Raw genomic sequence first — 12,606 nt, 5'->3', positions numbered from 1 at the left:
ACTCAGGCAATAAGACAAAAAAAAAAAATTAAAAATAATCCTGATTGAACATACAGGGCAGCTGGGTGGTGCATTGTGTAGAGACTGTGTAGAGCAGTGAATTCAAATCCAGCCTCAGACACTTACTAGCTGTGGGGTCTTAGGCAAGTCACAACCATATTTGTTTTAGTTCTTCATCTGTAAAATGAGCTGGAGCAGGAAATGGCAAATGATTATATTATCTTGTCCAGGAAAATTCCAAATGGGTGAGGAACATTGAGAAACAATAAAAAGGAACTGAATATCTCTGCTAACTTTCTAACTGTGCTTTTAACAGGTTGCATTGCAATGAGGAGTCTTTGTTCATATACCAATGTACTGATTGGTCATATGGAAGAGAATTTGGTGCAGAAATTTAAAAGGGAGCAAGGATAGGTAGGTTGCGATAGTTAGGAGAGACATTTTTTATCTTTTATAGGACATCAGAATATCATATAAACAATTGAAAAAAAGACAGCTTATTAAATTTTATGAAATATCTACTGTTAGCTATATCTTTAGAGCAGAAAGATTTTAAGGAGAAGTAATCTTAGGGACTAAACTTTTTTTTTTTTCAGGGAAGAAAAGAATTGAATGAGCAGGACAAGCTGGAAAATGTACATTAAAATAAGGAAGATTAGGAAAATAAAGAGAGGTTGAAAGCACCATGTGGAAATATTTTGAAGTGGTGAAGACCAGAGTCAAAACTTTTAAGAATTTAATTCATGCTTAAAAAATGACATTGGAATAAACCAAATCCCTGGATTTTCTAGATTGGAATTTTCAATTTGCTACAAGCACACACTCTCATATTGTCCATGGACACATGTTACTGGAGAATATTATTATGTTGTGTTTCTATAAAAAGGAAAGTTTAAATTGAAATGCTAACTAATTTCTTCTTTCCTGACCCATTTTTTTTTTCATTTTTAATTAAATTTATTTATTTTTAGTACACATTGCTTTGTGAATCATGTTGGGAGAGAAAAATCAGACGGAAGGGAAAAACCATGTAAAAGATAAAAAAAACAAACAAACAAAAAAAGAAGTCAGCCTAGCATGTCGAATGGGACTGATTGGATGAAGTATTTCTCAGTATTGTCACATGATCCCTGTTCCCAGAACTTTGGACCTTGGGAGATGAGTTGTTCTCTGGAGGAATGGACTTTGAAAGTGGAGATGCAGGGAGATGCAGGAAGTGATATGATCTATGGGAGGCAGCCAGCATTAGTGATCATTGGTCAAGGATGGTTACATCCTGTTAGTCTATCCAATGAGAAGGCTCTAGTCTTTTGCTTTTAAACCCTGGACAAGCCAGAAGCAGGTCAGGTTCCAGGGAACATGGGATAGCTCCCAGGTGTGTGTCTGGGCCTCTCTCTGCAGTGATTAAATAAATGCTTTCTCTGATGATGTCTCTGATTAGTTATTAGTTGTTTTCTGTGCTAATTGGGCATGACAAAGTCCCTCATTGTTATGGAGTTTAGGGGCTCATTATTTGCCTTTTATGTTTGAGTTGGATGTCTCACAGCTAACCTACTGCTTCAATGGCTTTTGAAATAGGTCAGAGTAGCCATTGCTGTTGTATTTTGGCCAAGATCCTCCTTGTAGATATCTGAGCACTTGGATGCCCCCTGTGCCTGATTGAGCCAGACCTTTCCTGACCTTCTTTTAAAATATCTTCTGCTGCTGGGGGGCGGAGCCAAGATGGCGGAGAAGACACACGCGTCTTTCTAAGCTCTTCTCTTACCCTCTTTATCAATATTATATCGAGCCTCAAAAATAGTCTTGACTGCTACAATTCGGAAAGATAAGAAGTAGAACAACTCACCGGCCGAAGAAAATCTGCAGTCTCGCCAAAAAAGGTTGGTTCCGGGGCCAGGGGGGAGATCGGCGCAGACAGGGAGAGAAATTAGGTTCCGAGGAGAGTCTCAAACCGAGGGTGAAGGCACAGATCTCAGCACAAGCTCGCAGCCCCAACCCGCAGTACGGGGCTTTTCCTTGGGGCAGTTGTGATCCTGCACGGCAGGAGGACGCAGCCCGGGTTAGCCTCCAATCTGCGCAGTGGGGAGCTCGGCTTGCGGCCATAGAGCTTTTCCAGGGCCGATTTGCATCAGGCAGAGACACTGGGCAGAGTTTGTGGCTGTCTGCGTTCTGCAGTCTGCGCTCAGCTGCTAATACTCACAGTCCCACAAGAGGCTCCGGCCTGGGCGGTGACACTTTCACCACTTAGTCTCTAGCCTAGGGCAATCGATAATCCACTCAGCCCTACTAAGCCGTTTGATAGCTCGGCCAGTGCTGAATCCACTTCCGTTGGGGAAGGGAAAACTCTCACCCAGAGCACTCCCATACCTCGGAGCTGGAAATCGGTTTACATCTTTCCCTGCTCTGCAGAGGAAGCTGGTAACCCCTTGCCTAGGAGACCTACCCAAAGGCTTTCAAACATGAATAAAAAGATGAAAAGAACAATCGACAGCTTCTATACAGAAAAAGAGCAGGTCAGCAAACCTGAAGAGACCTCAAACAGCAAAAATGCATCAGACTGTCCTCCTTTACATAATGCTCTCATAGAAGAGACCATTAAAAGTCCTCAAAAGAGAGTTAGAAGATAAATGGGGAAAGGAAAGAGAAGCCTTACAAGAGAGCAACAACTTCCTGAAATACGAATTGAAAAGTTAAAAATTCCCAGGAAGTGCAGGGAAACAAAATTGGTGAATTGGAAAAATAAAAAATCTCAGGAAAGTAAGAATTGTGAATTGAAAAATAAAGAATTCACTAGAAAGTAGGATTTGTGAATTGAAAAGACAAAGAATTGCAAGAAAGTAGGATTCGTGAATTGAAAAGACAAAGAACACGCAAGAAAGTAGGATCTGTGAATTGAAAAGAAAATAATTCACTAAAAAAAAATTAGTGAAATGGAAAAAATTCCACAGACCAAAACAATACATTCAAAAACTCAATTGGACATATACAGAAAGAATAAAAAGCTAATGAAGAAAATAATTTTAAAATTAGAACTGAACAAATTGAAACTAATGATGCATTGAGACAGCAAGAATCAGTCAAGCAAAACCAAAAAATGACAAAATGGAAAACCATGAATTATCTACTTGCTAAAATGACAGACTTGGAAAATAGATCTAGGAGAGATAATCTGAGGATTATTGGACTTTCCGAAAACTATGATGAAAAAAGAGCCTAGATACTATTTTACAAGAAATCATCAAAGAGAACTGCCCAGATGTAATAGAATCAGAAGGTAAAATAGGCATAGAAAGAATTCATCGAACACCTTCTGAAAGAAACCCTAAAATAAAAACCCCAAGGAATATTGGGCAAAATTTCAGAACTATCAGATTAAGGAAAAATTTTACAAGCAGCCAAAAACCATTTAAATACTGAGGTGCCTACAATAAGGATCACCCAAGATCTGGCTGCCCTCTACATTAAAGGAAAGAAGGGCCTGAATATGATATTCTGAAAGGCACAAGAACTTGGGATGCAGCCAAGAATAAACTACCCAGCTAAGCTGAGCATTTTCTTCCAGGGAAGAAGATGGATTTAATGAAACAAATGAATTCCATTTGTTTCTGAAGAAAAACCAGAACTAAACAAAAATTTGATCTCCAAGAATAGAACTCAAGAGATGCAGAAAAGGTAAAAATAACTCTTGAGAATTGTATTTCTGTTGTGGATATACAAAAAATACATGTAAAATTTGATAGTACTGATATAACATAAAAAGGGAAGTAGATATGGAAAGGGATGATGGCAGAATAAGGTGGGAAGGAGGGATAAAAAGAGGGAAACCACATCCCACAAAGAGGCTAAGGAAACTTATCATATCTGAGGGAATTTAGAGAGGGGAGGAACATTGTGTGAATCTTACTCTCATCAGAGTTGGCTCAAAGGAAAAATAATTGACATTTGTTTTAGAGAAAATTCTCCTCGCCTCATTAAAAACGGGGAGAGGAAAAGGGAAAAGAAAAAGAGTAATAAGGGAAGGAAGGGGAAAGACTCAAAGGGGGGAGGGAGGGATTATAAAGAGGATAAGTATCGTGATACAAGAGGGATACATAAGTTTAAAAGGGGAAAGAGGGTTGGGGAGGCAAGAATAAGTAAAGCACAATCTGGGGTTATTAGGATGGCAGGAAATACAGATTTAGTAATTCTAACTGAAATGTGAATGGGATGAACTCCCCATAAAGAGGAGGCAGATAGCAGACTGGATCAAAGTCAGAACCCTACAATATGTTGTTTACAAGAAACACATTTAAAGCAGGGGATACATATAGAGTAAAGGTAAAAGGCTGGAGCAAAATCTATTATGCTTCAGGTGAAGTCAAAAGTAGGTAGCCATCCTTATCTCAGATCAAGCAAAAGTAAAAATTGATCTAATTAAAAGAGATAAGGAAGGAAACTACATCCTGCTAAAGGGTAGCATAAACAACGAAGCAATATCAATATTAAACAATATGCACCAAGTGGTATGGCATCCAGCTTCCTAAAGGAGAAGTTAAGAGAGTTGCAAGAAGAAATAGACAACAAAACTGTAATAGTAGGAGATCTCAACCTTGAACTCTCAGAATTAGACAAATCAAACCACAAAACAAATAAGAAAGAAATTAAAGAAGTAAATATAATATTAGAAAAATTAGGTATGTTGGATCTTTGGAGAAAATTGAATGGAGATAGAAGAGAATATACTTTCTTCTCAGCAGTTCATGGAACCTATTCAAAAATTGACCATATATTAGGACATAAAGACCTCAAAATTAAATGCAAGAAAGCAGAAATAGTAAATGCTTTCTTTTCAGATCATGATGCAATAAAAACTACATTCAACAAAAAGTTAGGGGAAATAGACCAAAAAGTAATTGGAAACTAAAAATCTCATCTTAAAGAATGATTGGGTGAAGCAGCAAATTATAGATACAATTAATAATTCACTCAAGATAATGACAATGATGAGACATCATACCAAAATTTGTGGGATGCAGCCAAAGCGGTAATAAGAGGGAATTTTATATCCTTAGAGGCTTACTTGAATAAAACAGAGAAAGAAAAGATTAATGAATTGGCTTGCAACTAAAAAAACTAAAAAGACCAAATTAAAACCCCCAATCAAATACTAAATTGGAAATTCTAAAATTAAAAGGAGAAATTAAAATATTGAAAGTAAAAACTATTGAACTAATTAATAAAACTAAGAGTTGGTTCTATGAAAAGCCAATAAAATAGATAGTCCTTTAGTAAATCTGATTAGAAAAAGGAGGGAGGAAATGAAATTAGTAGTCTTAAAATGAAAAGGGAGAACTTTCCACCAATGAAGAGGAAATTAGAGAAATAATAAGGAGTTATTTTGCTCAACTTTATGCCAATAAATTTGATAACCTAAGTGAAATGGATGACTACCTCCAAAATACAGACTTCCTAGACTAACAGAGGAAGAAGTAAATTGCTTGAATAGTCCCATTTCAGAAAAAGAAATAGAACAGGCAATTAAACAACTCCCTAAGAAAAAATCCCAGGACCAGATGGATTTATATGTGAATTTTACCAAACATTTAAAGAACAATTGGCCCCTAATGCTATATAAATTATTTGATAAAATAGGGAATGAAGGAGTCCTACCAAATTCCTTCTATGACACAGACATGGTACTGATACTCTAAACCAGGTAGGTGAAAACAGAAAAAGAAAATTATAGACCAATCTCCCTAATGAATATTGATGCTAAAATCTTAAATAAGATATTAGCAAAAAGACTACAGAAAATCATCTCCAAGATAATACACTATGATCAAGTAGGATTTATACCAGGAATGCAGGGCTGGTTCAATATTAGGAAAACTATCAATATAATTGGCCATGTCAATAACCAAATTAACAAAACCATATGATCATCTCAATAGATGCAGAAAAGCATTTGATAAAATCCAACATCCATTCCTATTAAAAACACTTGAGAGTATAGGAATAAATGGACTTTTCCTTAAAATAATCAGCAGCATCTATTTAAAACCATCAGTAAAGCATCATATGTAATGGAGACAAACTGCAAACTATTCCAATAAGATCTGAGTGAAACAAGGTTGCCCACTATCACCGTTACTATTTAATATTGTATTAGAAACGCTAGCTATAGCAATAAGAGCTGAGAAAGAGATTAAAGGAATAAGAATAGACAATGAGGAAGCCAAATTATCACTCTTTGCCGATGACATGATGGTATACTTAGAGAACCCCAGAGATTCTGCTAAAAAGTTATTAGAAATAATCCACAACTTTAGCAAAGTTGTGGTTATAAAATAAACCCACATAAGTCATCAGCATTCTTATATATCACTAATAAATCCAACAGTCAGAGTTACAAAGAGAAATTCCATTTAAAGTAACTACTGATAATATAAAATATTTAGGAATCTATCTGCCAAGGGAAAATCAGAAACTTTATGAGCAAAATTACAGACCACTTTTCACAAAATTAAGTCTGATCTAACCAATTGAAAATATTAAATGCTCTTGGATAGGGCGAGCAAATATAATAAAGATGACAATATTACCTAAACTAATCTATTTATTTAGCGCTATACCAATCAGACTCCCAAAAACTATTTTAATGACCTAGAAAAATAACAACAAAATTCATATGGAAAACAAAAGGTCAAGAATTTCAAGGAATTAATAAAAAAAATCAAATGATGGTGGCTTAGCTGTACCAGATCTAAAACTATACTATAGAGCAGCAGTTACCAAAACTATTTGGTATTGGCTAAGGAATAGATTAGTTGATCAGTGGAATAGATTAGGTCTCAAGGGATAAAACAGTCAACAAATATAGCAACCTAGTCTTTGATAAACCCAAAGATCCCAGCTTTTGGGATAAGAACTTACTGTTTGATAAAATTGCTGGAAAATTGGAAACTAATATGGCAGAAACTAGGATTGATCCATACTTAACGCCGTACACCAAGATAAGGTCAAAATGGGTTCATGACCTAGGCATAAAGAATGAAATTATTAATAAATTAGAGGAACATAGGATAGTTTACCTCTCAGACATGTGGAAGGGGAAGGTTTTTATGACCAAAGCAGAACTAGAGATCATTACTGATCACAAAATAGAAAATTTCTGATTATACTAAACTGAAAAGTTTTTGTACAAACAAAACTAATGCAGACAAGATTAGAAGGGAAGCAATAAACTGGGAAAATATTTTTACAGTCAAAGGTTCTGATAAAGGCCTCATTTCCAAAATATATAGAGAATTAACTCTAATTTATAAAAATCAAGCCATTCTCCAATTGAAAATGGTCAAAGGATATGAACAGACAATTCTCAGATGAAGAAATTGAAACTATTTCTAGTCATATGAAAAGATGCTCCAAGTCATTATTAATCAGAGAAATGCAAATTAAGACAACTCTAAGATACTCACTACACACCCTGTCAGATTGGCTAAGATGACAGGAAAAATAATGATGATTGTTGGAGGGGATGTGGGAAAACTGGGACACTGATTCATTGTTGGTGGAGTTGTGAACGAATCCAACCATTTTGGAGAGTAGTTTGGAACTATGCTCAAAAAGTTATCAAACTGTGCATACCCTTTGATCCAGCAGTGTTACTACTGGGATTATATCCCAAAGAGATTATAAAGAAGGGAAAGGGACCTGTATGTGCACGAATGTTTGTGGCAGCCCTTTTGTAGTGGCTAGAAACTGGAAACTGAATGGATGTCCATCAGTTGGAGAATGGCTGAATAAATTGTGGTATATGAAAATTATGGAATATTACTGTTCTGTAAGAAATGACCAACAGGATGATTTCAGAAAGGCCTGGAGAGACTTTACACGAACTGATGCTATGAAATGAGCAGGACCAGGAGATCATTATATACTTCAACAACAATACTAGATGATGACCAGTCCTGATGGATCAGGCCATCCTCAGCAACGAGATCAACCAAATCATTTCTAATGGAGCAGTAATGAACTGAACTAGCTATACCTAGAAAAAGAACTCTGGGAGATGACTAAAACCATTACATTGAATTCCCAGTCCCTATATTTATGCACACCTGCATCTTTGATTTCCTTCACAAGCTAATTGTACAATAATTCAGAGTCTGATTCTTTTTGTACAGCAAAATAATGTTTTGGTCATGTATACTTATTGTGTATCTAAGTTATATTTTAATATATTTAACATCTACTGGTCATCCTGCCATTTAGGGAGGGGTGGGGGGTAAGAGGGGAAAAATTGGAACAAGAGGTTTGGCAATTGTTAATGCTGTAAAGTTACCCATGTATATATCCTGTAAATTAAAGGCTATTAAATAAAAAAAAAAAAAAAAAAAAAAAAAAAATAAAATATCTTCTGCTGGAAATTTGTTGCACTGCAAATATTTTTTTTTTCCACTCCAAACCCATTTGGAAGCTGGATCTGGTGTTGATCTGTGGGACACCAGGAAAGGCTCAGATAAAGACTTGTCTACTCTGCCATTTTGTTTTTGCCTTCAGTATATGTGTTAAATTTGGAAAATAAATTTAAATATTTTCTAGTCTGATATCATATTTTACAGTTCAGCAGATACTGAGCCTGATGTCAAGGAGACATGAATTCAAATGCAACCTCAAGACACTTATTAGCTGTATAATTCTGGTCAAAACATTGAATTTCTGTTAGCATCAGTTTCCCAATCTGTAAAGATAGAATAATAGTACTACGTACCTCATCAGGTCATTTTGAGGATCATTTTCATTAAAACTTCGTGTAATTCTTGGCACAAGAAAATGTCATATAAATATTAGTTATTATTGTTGTTGTCAAAATCCTAGGGAAAATAGGTAAAATGATTTGTTGACAATTGAACAGTCATTAAAGCCTACTTTTGAGATTGAATAAGGAATATCTTTATTCAAACATGGCATATTAACAAGCTATGTAACCACAGGCTAATCATTTAATAACCTTTGTTTGCCTCAGTTTATTTTCTGCAAAACTGAAAAAATAATAGCATCTACTTCTCAGAGTTTATAAGAGAATCAAATAAGGTAATACCCATAAAGTGGATGAACAAGTTTTGGAATATGAAATCTATGTAAATATTATTTAGTGTTTATAGCTATGTGTTAATAAGCACACAAAGTATTAGAAATTGAAAGTTTAAAAAGCTCCTAATTAAAAAAAAATGGTAATACAATGAGAAATCATAAAACAAAAAAAGAGGTAAATGTTTCTATTTCTCTCTATATAATTTTATATGATTTATTGGTATTAAATAAAATGAAGAAAGATATAATATTAAGATGGAATCAGGAAAAGCTTTTGTAAAGTTGAAATTGTACCTACGATTTGTAATTGATTAGAGAAACAATAGGAGATCTAGGCAAAGAAGAAATTTCATATCACAAATCCAGTCAGTTATCTTGTTTTGGTGTTTTTTTTTTTTTTTTTTGTATTGTTTTGTTTTGTTTTGTTTTTTTTAACACTATTCTCATGCTGGATATCAACCATCCAAACCTATTGTGGGTCAATTACTGAGTTAGATGATAAATTAGAGTACTTTAAATTAGAATTGTCTCCTGTTGCTTCATCTTGGGAGAATTCATTAATATTAGTTAAAGATATGTTAGCCAATTACAAATAATATGAATGAAAAAAAAATTTCAACAATAACTATCCCTTGTGATTCCCACCAAATACTATTCCCTTAAGGCAGGATTTGGTTACCTGTTTGGGTTAAAACCAGACAAGGTCATCAGTCTCTGGCATGTCTTTCACCAAGTTGCTTGCGACAAAAGTAAATTTGATGTCATTCATCCCTGACTTAGGTTATTGGAACAGTATTAACACAGATTTCTCCTTCTGAGTTTTGCTCTGAAATTAAAAGACACTTATTTGTTGCTTCAGTAGGATCAAAAAATGATTTGTTTCCATTTTCAGAGATTGTACATATCCATTACTGATTTAGTTCTGATTCTGATCAAATTTGGAGGAAGGTGGTATTTTTAATAGTAGATATTGTCCCAAGGGCAACATTCATTGATTTATTCCTCTAGGAATCAACCATTCCTAACCTGGTGATTACAGCAGTTATGCCAAGAAAATATCCTGTATTTTCTTTTCAGAATCCAAAATTGTACCAGAAAATTTCTTCAAATCATTTGATCTATAAAGAACTGCCAGGCAAAGGAGGTATGTGCTGATTTTGAATAATTCTTTCCACTATCATCCCTGAATATTTAGTAAATAGTTATTGTTTTGAGATCACTATGGTAAGCCCCAAGGATGCTTGGAAGTATCATAGTCTAAGTTCAAGAACTTGTTTTTTGGGGGAGGAAAGAGGACAGATACAGACAGAAACCAAATGCACATGTCAAGCTGAATGGGTATTAGTTCTTATATATAATCTTTGCAATTGGTTTTATGACAAACACAATCCGCAAGGCTGACTACTCAGGGAACACACATAAAAAAGCAAACTGGGACAAACCATATAGGAAATGTGTAAGAAAGTGAGAGGGCAGGTCAAAGTTCTGGGCAGAGACAATTCTGTTTGAAGGAAGAAAGGAATTTTAGTTCATGGATTTATGAGTAGTATGCTTTGGCTGAAACAATAACTTCACTTAGGAAAATTTTATGGAACTAAGGTCGTAGATATTGCTCAGATTAAAATAGGACTTGAATATCAAGCAATAAGTAGATCATTGTCTTTAGCTTTTCAGATATTCTGATACAGAGACTGAACCAGAAAATACCAAAGACTTTTCTTCCATCACATCTCAGGTGAAGAGTTCAGGAACTCAGGTTTTTACTCAGAATATTCTCATTCTCTACATGAACTTTTTTTTTTTTTTTTCATTTCTGCTCAAATTGTTGTAAAGTCAGGGAATGCCTTAAGGCTCCTATTTACTTCCACATTCCTATAATTAGTATTAAATCTATGCTTGCATTTGTCAAATTTGAAAAGCAAGAACAAAACTAGTAGAGAATGAATTTGTTCTAGGTAGTGACTATCTCATTTTTCACATCCGGAACATTGTCCTTGTCTAATAGCTAAATAGAGAAATGTTTTTTAACTATAAGAATGATAGTGGGACTCATAAATTTTTGGATTCAACAAATGATTACAATGTAGAATAATGGACTTTAATTATGGGGTGTGATGTCTTGACTATATATTTTTTTTAACTTGGCTACTTATCTTAACCTCAGCTACTTATCTTTCTAAAGTACATGCTTAATGACTTTTCAGATGCATATGCATTTGAGGAATACCTTTAAAATTAACATAAACATATTTTAACTGCTCAGACAAGGTTATTTTCTTCATTCTGTAAGACAGAATTGTGACAATATATACTTATGAAATAAAAAATACTAGTTCTAAAGTTTATATGACATATGTATTATGGGTGTTACCCTATTATGAAAAAAAACACCTAATAACTCACTGAGGGGAGAAAAAGCAAACAAAACAAAACAAAATTAAAATGGAGTAGGAAGAAAAGTGAAATTATAAAGGAACCATGTAGGATTTTGGGAAATTAAGTTAAAAGATGAGATACTTAAAAAAGTAAAAATCTAGAACACCTAGAAGCTGGGTAAGGGAAAAATTGAAAATGAATAAGAATTAGAACAAAATAATTTTTCATTTTGTTCCTGCCTGGAAATAGATGCTGGGGGGGTGAACAGAAAGAAACCTAATTTCTTGGATTTTACCCATTCAGAATTTTCAGTATTTGTTCAGGGTTCCCATTTGAATTATTTCCTTTTCTTGTGTTGCTGCATTTTGTCAGATTTTACTAATATTACATTAGGACAATTTGGTCAATAACAAATAATATGAAAGGAAAATAAACTCCTGATAGTACTTATCTCCTATTCTTTCAAGAAAAAACTATTTTCTAATGGCAACATTTCCTGCAATAAATTATTTGAATTTTAGTTGAACTAGGTCATTCCTCTGTGGCTTCTCTTTTTCCATATTTATTGAGAAAGAAGTGTATCCACAGAATCCATTACAGAATCAGGTTGCTTTTTATTTTTTATTGCTATCATGCTCAGAATCTTGATAGATACTACCACTCACCCCTATTTCTAGTTCCTTTCAGCAAAGCATTATTACATTTCTTCTCCACTTGGAAGCTCTGTTCTGTAATCTCTAAATTTTGATTCCATCTTATTCCCTCATTTACTCATCCATCCTTTATGAACTTCTCACAAAAACTGATATTATTTGAATTGTCAATTAATACAAATTTCACATGAAAATTATTTAGTGTCATTATTATGTGTATACCTGTAATTTCTTTCTTATAAACAATTTTCAATGTGAATTCAAATTTTCCAAAGTAGATTGGTATCTACTTGCTACTTGGGACATTAGTGAATTTCCTCTGCCATTGTGGAAATTAAATAATTTATTCAGGGTAACAGTGTAGTAAGTGTCAGAGATAAGAGAAGAATGAGGACTTTCTGTCTTGACCTTTTATGTAGTAAGAAACATTGCCTTTCATAGAAGGTATGTTTAATTCTTTTAAATGTCCTTTGAGTGTCATCATTTATTTAAGCCTATTTTT

The sequence above is a fragment of the Sarcophilus harrisii genome, chromosome 6 (genome assembly GCF_902635505.1).
Source record: "Sarcophilus harrisii chromosome 6, mSarHar1.11, whole genome shotgun sequence".
Taxonomy (NCBI): Eukaryota; Metazoa; Chordata; class Mammalia; order Dasyuromorphia; family Dasyuridae; genus Sarcophilus; species Sarcophilus harrisii.
The sequence above is the reverse complement of the archived record's forward strand: the minus strand, read 5'-3'. Positions refer to the sequence as shown.